This window comes from Dipodomys merriami, unplaced genomic scaffold (genome assembly GCF_024711535.1).
Source record: "Dipodomys merriami isolate MVZ:Mamm:240054 unplaced genomic scaffold, mDipMer1.0.p SCAF_4, whole genome shotgun sequence".
Lineage (NCBI taxonomy): Eukaryota > Metazoa > Chordata > Mammalia > Rodentia > Heteromyidae > Dipodomys > Dipodomys merriami.
Window position 1 is genome coordinate 34,794,545 of NW_027205603.1, and position 24,148 is coordinate 34,818,692.

Below are 24,148 nucleotides of genomic sequence, written 5' to 3' on the forward strand. Positions count from 1 at the left end.
TATAATCGATAAGTACTTTGTAAATAGTGGTTGTACTGTATAATTTAGGGAATAATGACAAGAAAGAAGTCTATAAATGTTAAGCATAGTTACAATTTTTGTATGTTTCAATGAATTCTATCATGACACCTTCACACATGTGTATAATGTCGCATGCAATTTAAAACTATTTGCAACCTATGAGTCATTGAATCTGTGATGCAGAACCTACAGCTATGGAGGGCTGACTATTTCTTGTAGAAATGATATGGGATAATGCTAACTTTTCTCCACTGGACAGATATTAGGTAGTATTCTTTTTTTTTTTTTTTTTTTTTTTTTTTTTGTCGGTCATGGGGCTTGAACTCTGGGCCTGGGCACTGTCCCTCAGCTCTTCAGCTCAAGGCGAGCGCTCCACCACTTGAGCTACAGCGCCACTTCGGGTTTTCTGGTGGTTTATTGGAGATAGGAGTCTCACAGTCTTTCCTGCCCGGGCTGGCTTTGAACCGTGATCCTCAGATCTCAGCCTCCTGAGTAGCTAGGATTACAGGTGTGAGCCACCAGCGCCCGGCTTTCTTGTTCTTTTTAAGTATTGACTAAGTGTAAGGTGATATAAGGTATGTGAATAGATAGCATTAGCAAATGGTTGGAAACAGGAAGCATTCGTGATCTGGTAGAGTGAGGAGGGTGAGAGTGGAGGCATAGACAAGTAACAATAATATTAGATTAAATCTGAACATATTAGATTAAATATCAAAGAATTCCAACACTGTGAAGAGGAAGAGATTTTTAAAAAAGCTTAACTAAAGAATTAATTTTTTAAAGGGATATGGAAATACATTCATCCAATGCATGTTGAATCCCTACTCCTGGCCAGGATTGTACAACAGCTGGTATCTAGCCACAAGAAAGACATAGTCATATAGCATCCAGGAAATAGTCTTTGGATGAGACTTCAACTTGAATGGGAGCATTGGGAAGAACATTTTAAGAGGAGAGACTAGCTGAGCAAAGACAGAGGTGAGAAAAAGCAGACAAGTTTTATGAAGTATCCAGGAGTCCACTATGGCTGGTGTAAAGTTCGTAGAATAAGGGGAGGTAAATCCAGAGAAACTGTTTGAGGCTATATTGGGCAGTCTTGAGTGAAAGTCTAATCAATTTGTAATGTAATGAAGAGACTTTGAAGCACAATAAAATGCTTATAGCCACATAAAAGTCATTCAGGACTGTGAATTCGTGTTGCTGTAACTTAAATAGTACAGAGATCATGTCTTATATATAGCTCATAGTCTATGCCAGATAAGATCTACTCAAGCCCCCTACCTTTCCTTTTTCTTTTTTTGTGGTACTAGGATTGAAGCAGGGCTTTGCTCTTGCTAGGCAGGACTTCTACCATGTGAGTCATGCCCCTAGTCCTTTTTCTTTACTTTTCTTTATTTTCCTATTTATTTATTTATTTATTTATTTATTTATTTATTTATTTATTTATTTATTTATTTATTTATTTATTCATTCATTCATTCATTCATTTGTGCACTATATTTTGCTTGGGTTAGCCTTGGACCACAATTCTTCTATGTATGTGTCCCCCATAGCTGGGATTTAAAGGCATGTACCACTGTGCCTGGCTGAAAACTTTTTCAAGGCATAAAAGTATACATGCAGTTTGGAGCTGGTAGTTCAAGCCTATAATCCTAGTTACTTTAGGAGATTGGTATCTGATGATTTTAGTTCAAAGCCAGCCCAAACAGAAAAGTCCACAGGACTTCACCTTCAAAAAAGCCAGAAGTGAAGCTGTAGCTTCAGTAGTAGAATGCTAGTCTTGAGCAGAAAATGTAAAGGCTCTGAGTTCAAACCCCATACTGGCATGCATGCATACACGCATGCACATGCGCGCACGCACACACACACATACACACACACAAATGCACCTGCTGTCTTTGAGCATGCTAGCAAGTCAACTGCAGTAAATGAGAAACTTGTAGTTTTCAGGCTTAGTACATGCCAGAGCATGCACACAGGCACACAGTTACACACATATTAGTAGATTACATTTTAAAGTCACTTTTGCACTTGGGGGTATTTACATGTGTCACTTTATTTCAGTTTCAAATTTTAATGTGTCACTATGTAAGATTTAGGAGTAAATGTATATGGCAAGGTAATTGTTCAAGAATTAAAAGATATGCCAACAGAATACTAGCAGGGTTTATTTCATGACATTTGGGGCTCTTGTCTTTGCAGTGTTTCCCTGTGGTAAAAGAGGTAGATTAAAGATCATTACAAATCAAAGTGATGCTTTCAACCCCCTAAATGAATGCTGGCTTGTCTCCCCCCTTTCCTACATTTGCATAGATCTGTCAACTGAACTCTGGATTCTTTTAAGAGTAATGTTTAAAACAAAGCTATGAACACCCGCGTGCCACCAAATTGCTTTGCCCCTCTCTTCTTCAGTTCACATCCTCATGCCCTTCCCCTCACCCCCTCAGGAGCACATTCCTCTCTGAAAGCTTGGGAGGCACTTGAACAGATGGGATCAGAGCCTTCAAGATCAACCAATCACTGTCAAACCGAACAGAACTTGCTCTGTTCTGACTGACCCTTGTCTGTGTGTCTGTGTTTAACCTCAATTCTGTTAATACTTGGAGAAATGTGTTTTCATGTTTTCCAAGGAAACACCCCAAGTACCTCCTGCTTGGGGTCCAAGTATTCAAGTGTATATTCTCTGCAAGGTCAGAAGATCACCTTACCTTTGGTGAGGTCTAAAGGTCTAAGCTGGAGAGAGCCCTATACAGCTGGAGGAGGGGCACCAGACCAGCTCATAATGCTATCTGTCAGCTTCTTCGACTGTCTTTTGTGGACACTCACAGTGATCTGGTGGCTCTTGTGAGTTTGATTGGCTGCCAGCTCTGTGATTGTCAGACACACTCAGGTTTGCAAGATTCAGCATCTCTGATTGCATTTAGGCTCCTAATGACAACTGTTAAAGTCTTCAGGGGAAAGCAGGGTCTTGGTTTGGTATTTGTTTGTTTGTCTGTTGTATTTATTCCACATTAGTATTACAGATTAATCCCACAGTTAAGTAACAAATCTGCCTGGGGTTTGTGCAGCAATTCACAATATGTTTTTGTTCATTATTGCTTTAATTATGGCTCAGAATTCATTTGACAGAATTTGCTCCCAAGTAACAGGTGGTTTTTCCAACCAGGATAAGTGTGAAATGCTGTGGAGGATAAGGCAGTTCAGTATTATTTTCTTGTCTGTGGTTACACCTAGGCCCCAGGCAGCTTCTGATTTAGCAGCCAGTAACAGATTGGAATTCCTGGGGGACTTCACTTAACCCTTAGTTCTCCGAAACCCATTTTCAGTATTGGGTAGAGGCTCCCCAAACACCCAACTGCACTTGGCAAGTGTACTTTTTGTACCCTGGGAAGTACAGGAGGGTTGAGGGTAGGTCAAAAAGTTAATATGTCAGTGTTCTGAAGGGTGATGGGAGTAGAAATTTGGTGATATTAAAGATGATTTGAATTTAGATTTTTCTAGAAGAATAAAAGCATTCTTTTATATTTCTGCAATAGATGATAACAATTAAATAAGTCACACATGAATCATTGAATTAGAGTGAGGGCAAAGACCTATTAGATCATCCATCCAATTCCCTAGCGCACATAGAATTATTCCCTTCAGTGTTTTCAGGGTGCTTTGTTAAGTCTCTTGAAAGACTTTGGCAGTTCGGGCCTTCGATTATTTCCTGAGGGGGGATACTTTTACTTATAAAGGGCCACAGAGTTTTTCTCTCTCATATAATAGTTAAACTAAAAAAATCTGTAAGGTATATGTGAAATCATCTGCAAAACGAGACTGATCAGAGGTGGAAACTATACTTCCCAGGCTTCCAGAAAACAGTGTGAATGCACTTGGCATTCTTCTGTGTGTTCTCATTTTTTGGCTTTTAGTCTTGGATTTGCATACCCTTGGGGGGGGTGTTACTGAAATATCCTTTGGAGGATTCTCTGTTTCTGATATTCCTGTTACTCAATGGTCAGAGTGTAATGCTGCACCTCTTAATTTGAAACTATGGGGGAAATGAGACTTTTGAATAAATTCTGCTCGGGCTGTCCTTGTCTGCAGGGTAAAGAACAACTCAGCCATCCAGGAAATAGGAACTGCTTAGCATTCCTCTCCCTATGGAACAGTCTGGTATTGTCTTCCTTGGTCTTTTTGCATTGGAGAGGCTAGAGATTGTGCATACATGAAAGAGCTCCAAGACAGACATTCCACCCCCAAGTCCTCAGTAGTCCTGGGCCTGGAGCTGGAAAGCCAGCCCAGGATATGTATGCAGGGGGTGGGGATTGGGCAATGAAGGGCTGTAGGCTATCACGGTGGGTGGAGGAGAAATGAAAACTTTTCTCTGAGTCTTTGTCTTTAAAGGAAGCTTTTCAATTTTAAGAGGGCAGATTTTCTGACTTTGGAAGAAGTCAGTTGTAGACACCAAAAGGGATGAATCCCCTAATTTCTAGAACTGGAAAATGCTGTGATTTGAACACCTTACATCCCATTTCCCGGACTTCACTGTGCCAGGCAGAGAGCTCAGAAATGAAAAACAGAGAAGCAAGCTTCCTGCCTTGGGGGCCTGATAAACAGGCCAGGCATACAGGCATGGAAATAATGTGTAAAACATTGGGATAAGGGTTATGACAGCAGGGAGGCCCTGGGGTGGTGGGGAATGATACCTCATTGAGTCCATTGCAGGGAAGTGAACTTGAAATATAGGTGCCTGGGAAATGGAAGGAAGTGGCCAAGTAGGCACAAGACAGGAGCAGCAAAGGCAAAGTCAGAGGCCAGGGTAGTAAGGAGGGGCTGAGGGGCAGCATCTGGGGAGCTTTGCCTGCCAGGCCTGACAAGTTAGGGTTTTCCATGTTCAGAGAAGCAGGATGCCTTCTCTAAGGCCACACAGCTATTGAGAGAGCTAGGGTTTAAACCATGTTCATTTGGGAGAGAAGGCATGTTGGAATAGAGTACTAATTTACTAAAGGAACACAGTGGTCATAGATACTGTACATCTCTGAAGAACTCCAGTGGTGGTAAGCACCTTCTGTTATCCACCTCATATGTAACAGAGTTGGAGATGTCTGTATTTCTGTTCACGGGAGAGAAGAAAATGGCTCTTGCAGTCAACAGAATGATACATGATGTGGCAAAACCAAGTGCCTTCTGCAGACTGACCATTCTGATCAGGGCTGAGTCAAACTTGGCCTGTCAGAGTCACATTGAGCCAGTGGCCATGGTCAGTGTAAATATATAGTTTTGTGGTTACAGCTTTCTAACAGGCATGAAGTATGGGGAAGCCAGGGAGCATTCTGAACCTCAGAATGAGGAGGAGGGATGAGAAGATGAAAAAAAGGCAAAAGCATTGGGTATCTGTCTACAACATGGATCTGGGTCCTGGTTGCCACACAGGCATTGCTTCCATTGGTATGATGTTCCTGAGTCTTTCTTCAGGCCCTACTCTCTCATTTCTGTCACAAATGCTCACCTTAGCCATTATAGGAAAAGGCAGTCTAGCTATATGTATGTGAACAAACAGGTATGTATCTGATCCAATAAAACATTGTGGTACTCTCTTAGCCCATTCCAGCCTCTGTAGAAATGAACCATGGTCTAGGTAGCTTACAGACAACAGAAGCTTTTAATTTCCATTCTGGATGCTAGGAAGTCCAAGGCTGGCAGACTTAGTGTCTGTTGAGGACTTACTGCTTTACTCATAGGGGTCATATTCTTTGTTCCTGTGGAAGGGCCAAGGAAGCACTTCTAGGTCATCTTTAAAAAAGAAAAACAAGGGCATTGATTGCACTCCTCAAGGCTCTGTCTCCACAATCTCATTTCTTATCAAACGCTTCATCTTCTAATAGTGAGAAAGTTTTCATATGTAAATTTGGGGAGATATAAGCATTCAACCATACCAGGTCCTGACACGAGATTTCTGTAAAATAGTCATAAAATTTTTTAATATTTTTCAAATGTTAAAAAAATCTAAAAGCAAATCTTAGCACGGTTTTACAGAACTGATAATAGCTGTACCTGACCGTAAGCCATAGTTTTCTGATTCATGATTCAGGTAGCAACAGATTTGCACTGGTCAGAAAACTTCTCAAGTCATGGATCTCATGTAATTTGTGTTGATTTTAAAACTGGGGGGTATGTTTCAAGTGGTAAGGCACCTACTGAGCAAGCACAAGTCCCTGAGTTCAAACCCCAGTTCTGCCATGATAGAAAGGGAAGAATAAATATGTACTGCTTTTTATTAAAACACACTTTTTCCCAAATATTAGGAGGTGTTTCGTTACTGTTCCCCTTTCTTTCAATGCTGCTTTCTGCTGTGTAATGGCCACATCTATTTATTGGTTCCATCTACAGATGGTCCTTGAGAAGCCTACTGTAAAGTTGAAATACCATAAATTACAAACATCGTGACTTAGCCTAGCCTATCTTATATCTTAAATATGCTCAACAATTTACATTAGTTGATAGCTGGACAAAACCATAAACACAGAGCCTAGTTTATAATAAGGTACTGGATATCTCCTGTAATTTATTGACTACTATACTAAAAGTGATATGCATATGCTTTCACACCTTCATAAAGTTAAAAATGTGAGTCAAACCATTGTAAATTGGGCACTGTTAGCACTTTATATGTGAGGTTAAATGTCATAATATGGGAAAAGAATAGTCCCTGGTTACATGAGTATTAGGTAAATGTTCCTTTTCTGATTTCTTAATTAAAATAAAGTTTGCTTGGAACCTGCCATTATGAATTAGGCTAAGCTGTGGCCTTGTTGGAAATGGGGTGCTGCAGACTAGCTTGGTGAGCAACTATAGTTTATGGTGAATAGTAAAGCTATGGATATGTACTGTAGAAGTAATACCAATAACTTCAACCAGAAAATCCATAGCCTGTGTCCACTAGTACAAGCAGATACATCTAGAAAGTGCCCATATCTCAATCAATACCCCATTAAGGAGACCTGTAAATAATACTATTATTTCTATTTACTTATTTGTTGGTACTGGGTACTGGGGTTTTGTGCTTTTAAGGCAGATACTCTACAACTTGAACCATGTCTCAGCCCTTTTAGCTCTTAGGTTATTTTCAGATAGGGTCTTACATTTTTGCTCAGGCTAGCCTGAGACCACATGCTCCTATCTATGCCTCCAGAGTATCTAGGATCACAGATGTATACCATCATTCCCAACTTATTCATTTAGTGTTGTTTAAGTTTTGCACGGGCTAGATTTGAACCACAGTCCTCTTGGTTTCTATCTCCTGAGTAGCTGGGATTACAGGCTTGAGCCCTACACCTAAGCCAAGAAATGGTATTTTTAGTTTGTGTAAAAGTTGAATATTTATCTATTTAAAAGTAGTTTCTGAAGCTGGGCTTCTGTGGCTCATGCCATTAATCCTAGCAGTTCAGAAGGCTGAGATCTGAGGATCAAGGTTTGAAGCAGGCCTGGGTAGGAAAGTACTTGAGGCTCTTATCTACAATTGACCACCAAAAAGCTGTACATGAAGCTGTGGTTCAAGTGGTAGAGTGCTAGCCTCCAGCTAAAAAGCTCAGAGACAGTGCCCATGCCCTGAGTTTAAAACCCCAAGACAGGGGCACAGGCATGCGCCCGCGTGTGTGCGCGTGTGCGTGCACACACACACACACACACACACACACACACAGAGGAGATTTTGCTCTACAAAATACTTAAAGAAATATGTACCTTATTGAAGATCTATGGGAAATCAGAAGGAAAATCCAACAATGGCTTCCACACTCAAAAAACACAATGCAGAATCCTAATAGATAGTTTTTAACTCCAACAGAGTGTTGCTCTCTTGCCAGCTTTCTTGCCTCCCTCTCTTTTCTTGGTTCAAAAGCTTGTGTACTCTTCTGAGCACTTAAGTTATATATGTCTCATTCTATCCCAAGCTATCCCACTACGTTCTATCACACATTCACCCTTTAGAAATTCCTTTCTGCAAATGGTAAGCTACTTTAGCTTTTATTTTTCCAAAATGTTTTTTTTTTTCTCTATCATTCTTGAGCAAAGTATTCCCAAGAAAACAATTCTAGATTGATGGTTTTCTTCATTCATCCCCCAATGACATGATTCCACTGTGTTTTGGCTTCATTATTTCTGCTGGTAGTCTGCCATCAGACTATCATCATTTGTAGTAGATGCTTTCTCTGGTATTGGTATTACACAGTTTCACCTGATATGTCTAATGAATGTGGTTAGTTGATGTTGTTGTTGTTGTTTGAAACGTTCCTTTGCCTGGAATGCTATACTTTCTGTCCTGGAAGATTCATGTCTTTCATTAGATCTAAAACTTGCCTGGTAGTTACCTCCTCTGACATTGTTTTCCTCATAATTTCTATTCTCTCTTATTGAACTCTGGATGTATGGCACAGTCTCTGATTCTTTTTTCCTATCCCTAAATGTGTTCTGTTTTCTCAACTGTGTGTTTCATTCTGACTGCTTTCTTTAGATCTATCTTCAATTCACTGATTCTTCATTTATGTTTAGTTTGCTGTATCACGCATCTATACATTTAAGTATCTATATATAATTTAATGTACACTTATGGCTTAATTTATAAATTTTAATTTATAAATTTGACTTGGTTCTTTGATAAATATATATTTGATAGTTCCTTTTTAATGGTCCTGTTCCATCATCTTTTGTAGCCTTCAATATTTCATACATATTTTATTTATTTTTATTTTTGTGTTTTTATTGTAGTAAATATTCACAACATAAAATTTTCCTTTTAATTGTTATTTTCCTAGTTCTGGGTCTTGAACTCAGGGCCTGAACACTGTCCTTGATCCTCTCTGTGCTCAAGGCTAATATTCTACCACTTGAACCACTTCTGGCTTATGTTGAGTAGTTTCTTGGAGATAAGAGTGAAACAGTGATCCTCACATTTCAGTGTCCTGAATAGCTAGGATTACAAGTTTGAGCCACCAGTGCCAGGCCTTTTAACTAATTTTAATTGTTACAATTTAGTTACAGTAAGCACATTCATCTCATACATAGTTAGGTTATATGCCTGGTAATTCCAGTATTTGAAGACCTGGAGGTTCAAATCATGCTTGCTGTTTCTGGAACTCTCAGTTATAGTTGTTACCTGAGAGTTTGGCTTTTTCCCTCCCTTCTGTTTTGAGAAAAGCTTTCCTTGAATGGAACTTAACCTGTGTGAGTCCTCACATGACTGGGTGATGGATACTTTGTTCCCCCAAACAATCATTTTCCCCAGGGACATTTATTTTGTGTTTGGAAGGTATTTTTCTCTTTTAAGCAGTGAAAAATGGAACCTGAAACTCAGGTAAAACCAGACCTGCAGGTCACGTGACCCCAGCGCGCTTCCCTCATCCCTCCCCCCAGCCCCACCATGGTAGCAGAGTCTTGGGACCGTTGGAGCTGTTGTGCACGGCATCTTTCACAGCTTTCGCGGGATCACCAGCGCTGAGGACAGGATGCTGGGGCTCCCTCAACTGATGTTCCGGACCACCCTCTGCCTGGCTGTGTTCTGTGCACTCCCTGTGGAGGCGAAGGCCCGAAATGTGACTAAGCCCAAGATTGTCTACACAACAGTGTTGTCTGTCACAGAGCCCACCACCGATCCAGCCACAGGAACCTGTGAAAAACAAACCAGTTGTGTTTTCTGTGTGAAAGCCAGTATTGTCAATGAGACCTGCTTTTGGATAGATTGTAAAAAAGGTAGAAAGTACTGTTCAAGTACTGTAAAAGTTGGGGATTGTGCTCTGGTGAATAGCATTTCCTTCTGTTCTTTGCCTCCTCCAGCCGCTCCAGTGCCAACCAATTCTACAGCTAAAACCACAACTCTGCCTTCCCCTTTTACAACAGTTGTCAAATCAGGAACTCAGAGGAGGGGTTGGATTGCTGGTAATGATTAGAGATGGCTCAAAAGAGGAATCCAGACAGAACACAGCACTGGTACTGACTTCCACACCCTTTGACTGACTTGTAATCGAGAAGGTGCCATTTGGGCTTATTTCAAAATCAGATTTTTGTTCTCTAGAACAAAAATACCTAGATAAGATCATAATATAATTTTTCTAATGAAGTATAATATCAGCTTTAAGGTCTTTGTTGTTTCATGATGTAATCAAACTTATTACTTATAGTCTTTTTTATCTTTGAATCATTCTTGTCACTTTACTGTTAATGAGATTAAAAACCGTTGGTGAGAGAATCTGGATGATGTAGAAGCAGCATTTAGGGAGTAAGTGAGCTTGGGATGTAAGTTCTATAAACTGAAAAATGTTTTAAATTAGATATTGGTTGTAATGTATGGAAGTAGACTCAATTTATAAAAGTTTAGAACTTAAAAGTGGGCCTCTAATTCAACTGCATCAATTTTAAGTTAAGGTTCAATCCTTGGATTGAGATTTTTTTGCCTGAGATTCTGATGGTGAGGTAATAGTGCACTTGATGGGAGACTTGATTCTAAAAGGTAGAAGTAGATACTAAGACCTATTGACATTAATGGGATGTGGTAATTAGCTGGATTGGCCAGTCAGGGCGAATAGCTTTCACATTTCTCAACTGACTGGAGATTTGACAATACCATATGCTGAGACATTGCCCCCCCCCCCCCACTTTCAAAAAAAGGAGAGAAGAGGAGAGAAAGACAGGTTCCATTTGACTTGCTGAATTTGTAAGCTGAAGATCCCTGAATAAGACATTGAGTTGTCATTGGATATATGGGTCTAGAGCTTGGAGGAGAGTTATGCACTACAGGTGTAAACTTGGCAAGCAATGATTAAAGTTGTGGGAACATAAGCAACTATTATCTAGAAACAATGAGCCCTGAACAGCTCAGAGGCTGAATACAGGAGCAGAAGCTAGAAGAGGAAACTTTTTTGTGTGTGTGCCAATGCTGGGGCTTGAACTCAGAGCCTAAGCATTGTTTAATTTTTTACTCGAGGCTGGCACTGTATCACTTGAGACACCGCTCTATTTCTGGCCTTTTTGGTGGTTAATTAGAGATAAGAGAGTCACTGACTTTCCTGCCTGAGTTGTCTTCATACCTTCTCCTCAGCTCTCAGCTTCCTGAGTAGCTAGGATTACAGGTGTGAGCCACTGGCCCCCTACTGGGAACAGGGTACTGAAGCAATGGCTAGAGGAAGAAGAGGAAAACCTCAAGGAGCGATACTGTGGAAATGGACAGAAAAGAGAGCTTAGGAGAAGTGTGTAGCCATGGTTTAAATGCTGCCAAGGCAAGAAGGGAAGACTTGATGGTGTCCTTTGGACTTGGAAGACATGGAAATCTTGTGTTTCTTGCCAAAGCAGGCACAATGAAGAAGTAGGGATGGAAAACAGATGGTTGGTTGTGTAGCAAAGACTTGTACTTTATCCCCAAGTGCCATTCTCCCAGAACCCCAAATGTTTTGTTAGACTTGTAGCATCCTACAATAAAAGCTACATTTCCCAACAAACAAACAAACAAACAATAAGCCTGCAGTCACAGGGTTGATTTTTATTATTATTAGTATTATTATTACTAATATTTCCCACCTGGAGCTAAAGTGCAGCCAGATATTCCTTGGGACTGCTTTGCCATGCAGGTGTTTTTCTCCATGTACTTTCCCTGGAGAGTGAGCCCCTTTGAAGGTTTAAGCTTTATATAAGTTTCAGGTTCAGCCCTTATCCTAGTTTAGGCTCCAAAGACCTCATTTCCCTGAACAACTATTAAACGTTTTCTTAAAGGATCAGATAGTAAATATTTTAGGCCTGTGGGCCATATGGTGTCAGTTGTAGCTACTCATTCTCTATCGTAGCACAAAGGCAGCATGTAACTGAATGAGCATGGCCATGTGCCAATAAAACTTTATTTACTGAAACAGGTGGTTGGCCTGCATGTTGTTTTGCTAACTTTGGTACATAATTCTCATTGTAGCATTTATTTCTTGAGTTATCCCCCTCTTAATTTTGTTTATAATGGTTGTACTCAAAGTTTGTTTTGTTTTCCCTTATTGTTTTGTGAGCTACTTCATTTAACATTGTAATTTATATAGTGCTTTCTGTTTTACAGTGGAAAGGTTTTCAAATATCGACTTTAACATAATTAAAGTCGATAACATAGTTTGCAGTAGCAAAGCCTAACAATCTTTCTTTCTCCTTCAGCTTTTATAGGTATTGGCTCAACTACGGAAGACCTGATAGAGTTTCTTTTCTGAGTGTTTCTAGTCTCAGTAAAGCAAGATTTAAGAAGATTGATGATAAGATTCTGATTTCTTCTGTTACGTTAAATTAGAGACTATAGATGATCCCTGACTTGTGAAGGAGAGACTTGTGTTTTGTTTGACTCTACAGTGGTGTAAAAGTACACCTACACAATCATTGTGCTTTGTACCTTCAGTACAGCATTCAACAAATTGCACGAGGAATTTAACACCTTATTATAAAACATGCTTTTGGCTGAATTTAATCATCTGTTTAGAACTGTAAATGTTCTGAATACATTTAAGGTAGGCTGGGTTAAACTGGGATGCTTGGTAGGAAAAGTGTGCTAAATTATTTTTGACTTTTAATATTGTCAACTTACACATTATGGGTTTATTGGATAGAATTCCTTATAAATCAAGGACTATCTGTAGAAGAGATATGAGTACTTTGTATGAATGTGTCTTTCTTTTAGATATATGTACTTAACCTCTTCTATGAACCTTTTACTTCTCGAGGGGACTGAAATTCACAGGAGAAAAAAAAATATGGCGGTATAGTTTAGGTGGTGGAGTGCCAGCTGAATGAGTAAGACTCCTAAGCTCAGGCCCCAGTCTTGACCAACAACTAAGCAAACAAAAGAACCCCCAAAGAAAACAACAAGAAGGATTTGGCCTTTTTTATAGGGAAAAATTAAAAAATGCAGTGATTCATGTCGTCCACAAACCTAGTTACTGAGGAGGCTGAGATCTGAGGAACAGGGTGTGAAGCCAGCCTGGGAAGGAAAGTCTGTAATAACCCACCAGTTATTCACAAGAAAAGCCAGAAGTGGAGTGTGGCCCAAGTATAGAGTGCTAGCTTTGAGCAAAAACAAACTCAGGAACAGTGCTCAGGTCCCAAGTTCAAGCTCCAGGACCAGCTTAGATACACACACACACACACACACACACACACACACACACACACACACACACACACACACACACACACACACACACACACACACACACACACACACACACACACACACACACACACACACACACACACACACACACACACACACACACACCAGGAAAATGCTAATGTTAGGAAACAGTAGTGCTGTATTGAAACATTCTAGTGGGGAATGAAGTTGTTTTAGATAGGATGGGTGAAGTGGCAACATTGAAGCCTGACTAGAATGATAGAGATGGGGGGGCGGGGGGAGGCTGGGAAGGGATGTGAAGGGTAAACAAAGAAGGAGGCAACAATCCTTGATAGGAAATGTACTCATTATCTTGCCCATGTAATTGTAACCCCTCTGTACAGTATGTTCACAATAAAAAAAATTTTATGTAAAGACTGGAGGAAGGAAAAGGGAAGATTTGGGATATTTCTCAGGGGTCAGAGAGAATGCTAGTGTGGCTGAGATAATAATGGCAAAATTGAAACAAAGGTACTCACAGAAAAAGGAAAATGGGGATGCGAGAGACAGTGGTAGCATCCTGGAGAAGCGTGAAAAGGAGTCCTGGGAGGACAGCTTGCAGCTGCTGTGGAAAGCAACTGGTCCCAGTTGGAGCAGAAAAGCTAAGGGTCCGGTAATGAATGCCTTGAACAAAAAAGGGGCTTCAGGGCACACATTATATGATGGAGAAGCAGGAAGACTTAAGGTAGATGTATATGTCTTAATCAGAAAATGGAAAGGCAGAATTAAACATTTGAAGAAATTCCTACTTCAAAAGTAATGCAATTTAATAATGCAATTTGTTAAAGCAGTATGCATTTGATCTTGGTGCCATTTGGGTGACACCGTTTTAGTGATACACAGTCTGGTTGTCTACATTAAGGTACTGAAGCTCAAACTTAGGGCCTGGGGTGCTGTCATTTAGCTTTTTCTAATCAGTGCTGGCATAAGCCATGGCTCCACTTTTGGCTTTCTGGTGGTTAAATTGGAGGTAAAGTTCTCATAGACTTTGCTGCCTGAGCTGGCTTAGAACTGTGTTCCCTAGTTCTCAGCCTCGAGTAGCTAGGATTACAGGTGTGAGCCACCAATGTTTGACCGTTTTTACTTTTAAACAGCTTTGAGATACCATCAACAAATAAAAATTGTATATACCTAAGGGCACAACTTGATATTCAGATAGATGCACATATTTTGAAATGATCACTGCAATGAGGCTAATCAACATATCCTTCTAATTATTACCATTTTGTGTGTGTGTGTGTGTGTGTGTATGTGTGTGTGTGTTTTGTACTGACCGGTGAAAACCATCACACTCTTCAAAGATGCAGTGGGTAATATTTATATTTATCTGTAGGAGTGTAGAAGTGAAAGTTTTGGATACAGTCTCTATGGACAAAGCCAGAAAGACACTTATGTGGGTAAGAACAAAGGCAAATTATAAACCTTGGTGCTGCAGAGGTCTGCACATAGCTGACCTGACTAGGAAGACGATTCTTAGTTGCACAATCATTTTTCTGTATTATGTAATTAGGTATGAGGGATGAAGGCTCTGGGGAGAATTTCAATTTTAAATTCTTTGGTATACTTTAGCAGGTTGATCCTTTCATTCTTTTTTGCACAATATTGATGGAATGTACTTTACAAGAAAGGAAATATCCCCATCCTCACATGGCTTATGTTCAAGTGGGGGGGACTGTTTTTATAAACATAAAAAAGATGCAAGTTAAAGGAATGGATTATTAGTGACAGTTACATGCAGCAACAGTAGCTCTATAGTCCTTTGTGCATTGATTACTCCTGAATTTCCATCTTCAGTCCAGATGAAGACAGAGATTGTTAATGAGTAGTGTTTTGCATGTCAAGGTGCCCAATGGACATCTCTACACTGGATCTTCCTCTAAGTGCCCCAAATCTCCAAGCACCTGCCTTCCTTTTGCAACCTCTTCTCTCACCTTATACCACCATGATCACTGATGACAACTGATCAGTGATGTTCTTGGTTACCTCCCTATAGCTAGAACTCAAACTTATTGAAACTCACCCTCTACTGCTCTCCATTTCCACAGCACAGACAGAGCCTTGTTTCAAACAAATCTAATCATTTAATCCATTTACTTAATGGTCTTCAAGGATTTCTTAGACTGTTAAATGTTAAGAGAATACTGAGGTGGAGTAATATATGATGAATGGAAATATTTGCATCCTAATTCTGGAGGCTGGGAAGTCCTGGTTTCAAGTGTGATACTTGATGAGGGCTCTTCTGTTGCCTCATTCCTTGGTGGAAGGCAGAGTCCAAGAGCACAAGAGGAGAACCTACCCCTGTAGGCCCTTTTTTATACTGGCATCACTCTTATGTTTTTCTTCCTTTGTGCCAGTCCTGGGGCTTGAACTCAGGGCCTGGTCACTGTCCCTGAGCCTTTATGCTCAAGGATAGCTCTCTACCACTTGAGCTACAGCTCTACTTTTTTTGGGGCTGGGGGAGGGTGGTTAATTGGAGATAAGAATCTCATGGACTTTCCTGCCCAGGCTGGTTTTGAACAGCAATCTTCAAATCTCAAACTTCAGAGTAGCTAGGATTATAAGCATGAGCTACTGGTATCCAGCTACTCTCTTCTTGAGGATAGAGAGAGATCGTAGGCTAAACAACCTACCTACTTACCTCCTAATAACTGTCTCATTAAGGACAAAGTTTCTAACATGAATTCTGAGGGGCATTCCAAGCTGGAGCATATGGCTTCCTGTGACCCATGGAAAAAGTTCTAATTCTTTGGTGCACATTGCAAAGTTTCTTATCTTCACGCATACACATAGACTTGGGCCTATTTATATATAAGCTCTTCTTTCTCCTGGGTATATTCACTCTGTCATCTGCCCAGTCTTCCTATCCTATCTGACTGCCCAGACATATATGCTGCTGGTAGGGTGAAGACCATGAGAGTCTGTTTGTCCTGGTGTCACTTTGTGTCTAGAGTGATTTTCAAGTGACTACAGAGTCCCAGGGTCTTGGCTTTCCATCTTGGTTCAAATCCTCTCTGTTCTAGCCTCTCCTTGGGCAAGTTCTTTCTCATAAACTCTGGGAGAACTTGTTAAAAAGAATGGTGGTGAATTCATCTCACAGGGTTGGTTAAGACATGTGATGCATCTTCTAGTTCCCAGCACTATAACTCTCACCTTCTGATTTCAACTTAATGAGGTTCTCAGGGTGGCTTTCCCGGGCTCTTTGCTCTTATAGTTTCCTCATGTTTTTGATGATGTACACCCACTTTCATTGTTCATTAGTGCATGAGTTCTACCAGCATGGAAACCACCATCTTGTTTCCTGCTTCATTCCCAGTGTTTTCTACAGTGTTCAGTAATTCGGAGTTTAAAAGGGAACAAAAGAGAAATGCATAAGACAGATGCAGAATATAGTCAATTTGATTTGACCTTGGGAGAAATGTTCTGAGATCTTGGAACCTTGGAAAACCTGAGCAGGACAGATCCAACTTTAGGAGAGCACTCATCATTCTGTAGTTTAGAAAGTCTTTATTCTGTTATTAACTGTTAAAAATGCTTGTTCCTCAGTCATGTTTCTTTTTTCTTTTTTTTTTTTTGTCAGTAGTGGGACTTGAACTGAGGACCTGGGTGCTGTCCCTGAGCTGTTTTGCTCAAGGCTAGTGTGTTACCACCTTGAGCCACAGCTCCACTTCCAGTTTTCTGGTGGTTAATTGGAGATAAGAGTCTCATGGACTTCCCTGCCTGGGCTGGCTCTGACCTACAGTCCTCAGATCTCAGCCTCCCAAGTAGCTAGGATTATAGGTTTGAGCCACCAGCTCCCAGTGGAAAGGTCTTAAGGGGTGGTAATTTTCCTCTATCCAGCCTTTGTGTAAACTTGCCAGGGCACCAGTCAGCTCTCCTTCTGTGAGTTGCTTCCAGCTGAGGTTGGTTGACATCAGGTTGGTGTGACATGAACTAGGGCAGTGATTTGGCTAGTTTAAGAGCTTGGATAGGCTCCTGGAATTCTGGGGCTGCTCATGCCAAAGCAGGCAGCAGATCCCAGCTGTCTGCATCCTTGTGGGGACTTCACTGTGTTTACATGAATGGTCCTATGGTAACCTTTTTCTAGCTCACAGGCAGACTGCATAGTTACCTCATCTGCAGTCTAATGACCTCATACACATAAAATGTAGCAAGTGTGATTTGGGAGCAGAGCTGGGAGCAGAGTTTGTCAGCCTCTCATGGTGCCCAGGAAAAGCTGTGCACCACCTGGGCTCAGGAAATCAGTTGTAAACTGTCCACTTAGTAATCGTTCCCAGCCCAGAGCTGACTCAGAGCTCATTTTCCAGGGAGTGGAGCTAGAAGACATGTAGTAGATAGACATGTGTAGATATGTGTGTGCCCATATGTGGAAGCTGCTCATCTATGCCCTTGACCGTGGGTGAGGTAAAATTACAGTGTCCCCAAGTTCTTGGGCAGTTTCCTCCAAATGTTGGCATACAAACAAAATGGAAAATGCACCCCATGGGGGTTGAGATAAGCACATGGTCTTCTAATTTGGGGGTGGTAGCATCTCTAGATATTATTGTTACTGTTTATCACTTCCTTTGAATTATATTTTCTCTCCCCTTCCAAAAATATTGCATGTGATGACTAGGAATATAAAATAAATTACCTTTGCCATAGGCTGCTGGGTTTATTAGCCCTTTCAAGCACTTTACAGTGTAAAGGACAGCCTGACCTACAGTTGTCTCCTCCTTCCAATAGGTCTCTCTCTGTGTGTGTAACAGGAGCTCTGCTATTTGTGCATTTAGCAGCTTAACCCTTTGAGCTATCAGAGCTTGGTGTTCTTTTTGAGACATATTTTGGGTTTTGGAATGGGATTTTTTTCTTCTTTTTTTCTTTTTTTGGTGATTCTGGGGGTATGGCTTAGCAGTAGATTGCTTGCCTACCATGCTTGAGATTCTGAGTTTGATCCTCAGACCTGAAAAATAAAACAAGTTTATTAGTTTTGTAATTAAATATTGTATATGTTAATGGCATATAATTTCCATGTATATATGGTAGTGGATCAAACTCTGTTTAACCGCTGAGCATTTTCCCAATCCCCAAATGGCATATTTTACTTTATTTTTTACTGTTATTATAAAGGTGACATATAGAGGGGTTACAGTTATGTAAGTCAGGCAATGAGTACATTTCTTTTTGGACAATGTCATCTCTTCCCTAGCACTCTCCCAGTCCCAAATGGCATATATATTGTAAAATGTTTATCAAAATCAAGCTGATTAGAATGTTCATCTACTTACCATTTTGTGTATAGGTGTATGTGTGTATATGGTGAAAATATTTAAGATCTACTCTCAATAATTATCAAGCATACAATATACAATTATTAACTGTTGTACCATACTGTACAATAGATCTAAAAACTTAACTTGGCCTAATTGAAACTTTGATCCCTTTGACCAAGAATTTTGCATTTAAGGCTGTTGACTTATGTTATAAATATCCTATATATACATGTATATATAATTTTATTTTTGGTCGGTGTACGTGCATGTGGGAAGGGTGAGTGTGGGTGTAGGTGTGGGTTCTGGGACTTGAACTCAGGGTCTGGGTACTGTCCCTGAGCTGCTTTTGCTCAAGGCTAGTGCTGTACCACTTGACAGACAGCTCTACTTCTGGCTTTTTAGAGGTTGATTGGAGATAAGAATTTTACTGACTTTTCTGCCTGAGCTGGATTCAAACCATGATCATGAGATCTCATCTTCATGAATAGCTAGGGTTAGACATAAGCCACCAGTGCCCAGCTATATGTATTTATTTTGAGAAGAAAACAGATGAAACAACAAGCCCAGGAAAGTAAAATAAAAAAAATTAAATAGCCCCAGAGGTCAAGAGTTTATTTGAATAAGCTCTGCATAAGTAAAAGGCTCTTGAGGGGGAGGCTGTCCATTTGGAGAACAAATGTTAATAAACTTCCAGTCATCTCCCTGACTACAGGGAGATCAATTAGCAATATAGGATCCATTGACCTTGTTCTTTAAATGCAGGACAAAAACAGTTCTTAGAATGACATCTAAGTCTTGTGGGGAAGGGAAGCAAGGATGGGCTCTAATGAGCAAAGGAGCAGGGGTCATTATTTGCATGTTGTGTTTGCTGTTGACTCCTAGTCATGCATTTGACATATTCTTTCTTATTAGCAAGGCTGGAGCAGCAGCAGAGGGCATTCAAACCATTTCTCCCAAATCTGGGCTCTAAGACTGTCCTCCTGCCTGTAGACAAATGCTCCTGTGAGCAAATTGCCTCCCAGCCCGTCCAGAACCACCTCTGTTACTGGCAAATGGTTTTTGAGAGCAAGGTAAGCACTCTGGAGAACCAGAAGCTGTATATTTAAACAATTATGGGCCTGTGTGTGCCTCAGCCTCCTGCTGCACGGTCCCAAGCAAGATGGTATAATACGTGCACTTTACATATCAATAGCAGAGGAGGCTGTTTCCAGATGGCTGTACCTATTTCAAAGCCACCTTTTATGCAGAAGGAAGACTGTGTGACCTCCCTCCAAGTAAATGTGTTTTGTAAGCCCTGGGAATGAATGCTTAAAAAATGGTCCTGGGCTATATTTCATGTCCAGTGCAACGTGTTGTGTGTGCACAGCTGCTCAGGGCTGGCATGTGGTAGCATATTAAAAAGAAGATTACCATTTCCAATTTTTCCCCCTTTCTGAAAGCTTGATATGCATATATGAAACTTGTGGAAAAAAATAGGCATAATGAGACAGGGAAGCCAGGTCTCAAGGCACTAGTCAGCGCACATCTGGAGTTTACAGCATTCTAGAGATAGTTACTTATTCCCAGGAGCTGCTGCCGGAGTGGGAATGGTAGCCCGGTATCCATGGTGAGCTTCCCTATCTCACCGTGCCAGGTGTGTGTGTGTGTGTGTGTGTGTGTGTGTGTGTGTGTGTGTGTGTGCGCGCGTGCGTGTTATTTCTTGGAAAGGCTATCCTCTGAGGGGATAGGGAGGGGAGAGGACAAGAGAAGAGAGAAGGAGAGAGAGAGGAAAAAAAAAACCAGAAGGAGGTAATTAGGTGCCACCTTGCCCAACAGAGCCAGCTCAGGCATCTGAAACTAAGGATGGGTATTGGAAGGGCGCAGTGGAGTCAGAAGATTCATGCAGGGCCTTCGTGTTGCCTGCCAACTCCACGCTTGTTTCTATGGGTACGAGGCCAGGGAAGAGAAACCCTGGGGTCAGAAAAGACTCACAGTTAACAATGCCAAGCAGGCTGAGCCTTGCTACTTGCCTCTTGTGTAGTTTGCCATCAGTTCTTGAACTGACAACCTGAATTCATGCGGCTGCTCCTCTAGCCTCCCCAGCCCTTAGTTAAGAAGCTGGAGGATTTTCAGACCTTGCAGACTGTTATTTAGAAAAACGCTTTCAGGAATATTGTAATGGATTGAGTAAGGGATCTGCTAGTCTCTACATTCCCATTTTATGAGTAGGAGTTGGTAACCTTATAGACCTGCATCTGTAGAGGGAAATAGGCAGATCTGGGAAGTTTTCTTTTCCCCCCTAGGAAGAGAGTTTGTTATATACAGTTTCATGGATTCAAGGTGTGCATGGATTGTTGTTGTTGTTATTATTATTAAGCTACAAGATTGTGAGGTTCCAGATGCTGTGTGTAAAACAATGCCCCATAGGGAAGGGAAGTGTGAAGTCCGGCTGGAGGCCACCCTTAAAAACCGAGTATAAACAGCAGCTGCTTCTATTGTGTGTGCCAAGTGCTGCCTATTAGACTGCATCTCCAAACTCCTTGTTTCTTTCTCTTCAACCAGATGTGGTCAAGCGGGAGTTTTGTCCATTCAGAGGTAGACCCCAGATGGTAGAAACCAGGGGGGCACTCTGGGTTCAGGAAGAAATTCTGCTCTTTCTCCTGTGCTGTACTGAGCTCTCTCTCTCTCTCTCTCTCTCTCTCTCTCTCTCTCTCTCTCTCTCTCTCTCTCTCTCTCTCTCTCTCACCACTCTGAGTCTCATCTATATTCCCTCTGCTCAGCTCTGTACAGCTGAGGGCCACTGGGAAATGGTGTGAAGTATATGATTTGGAAGCCTTAAGGTGGGCATGTAGAGGATGCACAGCGGGGGCAGTGGCTGCTGAAGAGCCCCCAGAAGGGTCTCTGCTCAGGTACCCTTATGTGGAGAGCAGGAAAGCGATAAACAAAAGAGTCCTACACTTCTGGGACCAAACAGAGCCAAGATGATGAAATACCAGTGTGCAGGCTGGAAAAGACAGCAAGATTCACTCAGCTGCACCTGGCCAAGGTTTCATCAATTCCCTGGTTGGCAGCTGTAGCTGTCAACCTCAGAGCCATCTTTCTTCCAGTTAATTATGCGCATGTGTTCACCTGTTCGCCAGGTAAGAACCTATGAGCTCAGTGAGTCTTAATCCCTAATTTCTCTTTCTCTCTTTGGATCTTCTCCCAAGGTAGAAGACCTTGGAGGCATGAAGGAAAACAACTGTGTATATAAGTTTTCTCCTAAGAGTACAGAGCGAGTCAGAAGCAGAGTGGAGATGGGGAAGAAGTATCTCTTACAGTGACCACCCTGGTCCCTATGCTCAAGTAACATGGCCAGGTGGATGTTCGCTCAAGCAATGTCCTCTGTGATTTTTGCCTTCTCCATCTTTTGAGGATGCTGAGAAATGTCACAAGGCTTACCTCTTCAATTGTGCTTCCAGACCTGTTTCTGTCACAGTAATTTCCCAATTAAATCACGGTAAATTCTTCTACATAGCTGGACGAAGGAATTAGGTGGAGACAGGCAGCAGAACTACCCATAAGACTGGTGTAGTCAATTTATAGATTTGTCGTGGCCATCCTAATAGATGCCAGAGAAGCTCTCACAAAGGTCCATATGAAAACAAACAGTGAAGGTTTTCCTCATAGAATTATCTTGTGTCTTAGGGCATTGAAGGCAACATCACGATGCACTTGTTATTTGAGAAATGGATAAAAAAGTGGTGGAATACTGTCTTAGAACTTTTATTGCTGTGATGAAATACCTGACAAGGGTTGAAGAGGTCTCTAGCACAGGGGTAAGACCCTTGCTTCACTGGCACAATGTACTAGGTTCTTCCCCAGTACCTAAAACAACAACAACAACAAAAATAGAACCAACAACACATAAACAGACAACTTCAATGAGGTAAGATTTATTTAGCACATTTCTGCAGAGGTTGTCAGTCTACCATGGCAGGGACAGCATGGCTGAGCAGAGCAGTTCACATTCTGGCTGTGAGGAAGCAGAGGAAGGGAACAGGAAAGAACCAGGACAAAATACCGCCCCCAAGGACATGCCTCCAGTGACCCACTTCCTCCAACAAGGCCCAGCCTTCTACCTTTACCATCTCCCAATGATGCTATCTTATTATGAAGCTATCAAAGATTAGTCCTTTGGTTAGGTCAGGCCTTCAAGGAACCATTTATGTCCCCAAGGCCCATAACCTGGTGATCAAGCCCCTAATGGATGAGCCTGTGGGAGACATTTCACATTCAGATCCTAGCAAGAACCATGCAGCAACTGATGCAAGGAAGGAGTGAGGTGCCTTTTAAAAAAGTACGTATAGGGCTGGGAAGGTGGCTCAGTGGTAGAGCGCTTGCCTTGCATGCATGAGGCCCTGGGTTCAATTCCTCAGCACCACATAAACAAAAAGAAAAAAACCGGAAGTGGTGCTGAGGCTCAAGAGGTAGAGCGCTAGCCTTGAGCTGAAGAGCTGAGGGACAGCGCCCAGGCCCAGAGTTCAGGCCCCACAACCAGACCCCCCCCCAAAAAAAAAAAAAAAGAAAAAAAGTACGTATAGAAGCTAAGGGTCTGTCTCCCTATGCAACCCAGGCTGGTCATGAACTCAAGATCCTCTTGTTTCAGTCTCATGCTAGAATTTCCTCTCTCAGCAGAGGCACAGTTCTTTTTTTTTTTTTTTTTTCTTCCTGGTTGGTCGTGGGGCTTGAACTCTGGGCCTGGGTGCTGTCCCTGAACTCTTCAGCTCAAAGTAAGCTTGAGCCACAGTGCCACTTCCGGTTTTCTGGTGGTTAATTATCTGGGCTGGCTTTGAACTGGGACCCTCAAATCTCAGCCTCCTGAGTAGCTAGGATTACAGGGTTGAGCCACTGTCGCCCGGTCTGGGGCACAGATTTTTAGAAAGGTGTTGAACGGAATTGTAGGAAAGAGAACATGGTCTGTGGTGTACCACAGCTTTATGTTGCTGTAACAATAGCTGAAAAAAATCAACTTGCAGAAAGATGTACCTAGACACAAAGGAACGTGGCTGTAATCCTAGCACTTGGGAGGGCTGTGGCAGGAGAATCCAAAGTTGAGACTAGTTGGGGCTGCATCACAAGAGCCTGTCTCAAACAAATGGTACATATATAAATACAATTTGAAAGGGAGAGGTTAATCCTAGCTTTTAGTTTTCAGGGTTTTTAGTATGCTTCATAGTTTTACATTGTCTTTTGGACCTGCAGCAGGGCAGCACATTGTAGCTGAAGTACTTACAGGAGGAAACAGCCCAGCCAACGGCAACTGGGAAGCAAAAAGAGAAAAAGGGGCAACATTGGGGTCAATATTCCCTTCCAGAGTATTCCCAAGACCTAGCGTCCTTCCACTAGGCTCCACCTCTTAAAGAGGGGAACATTCAAGATCCAAACTGTAGCAATACCATTCTAATGTATACATTGCTTTTAATACTCATGTGATTTTTATGTTTCATCATAGTACATTAGATAAATGTCTATTGAGCAGGGAGAGAGGAAGGCAACAAGTCATGAGATGAAGGAAAGAGAAAAATTCATATGAAGTTAAAAGAGATTATGATAACCAATGGGTTATTATGATAATGAGTCTAGAAAACTCACTTTCCACTTTAATTCCTTTGTACTGTAATTCAATCTCTCCCTCTCTTTTGTATTCACATACATATAAAATAGCAGTTTCTGTGATGAGAGTACCAAA

The 24,148-nt window shown here is 41.4% G+C and overlaps 1 long non-coding RNA gene across 2 annotated transcripts; it reads left to right on the plus strand.

Annotated features, from left to right (window-relative positions):
* The first annotated feature begins 9,666 nt into the window (after nucleotides 1–9,666).
* Nucleotides 9,667–22,154, plus strand: LOC138806242 (uncharacterized). 2 transcript variants are annotated; one of them, XR_011365745.1, is made up of 4 exons: nucleotides 9,667–9,753; nucleotides 12,184–12,527; nucleotides 19,351–19,508; nucleotides 21,627–22,154. It is a non-coding gene; the product is annotated as an uncharacterized lncRNA (long non-coding RNA). The 2 variants fall into 2 exon arrangements; XR_011365746.1 differs by having other exon boundaries at nucleotides 19,355–19,508.
* The last annotated feature ends 1,994 nt before the right edge of the window (nucleotides 22,155–24,148 follow it).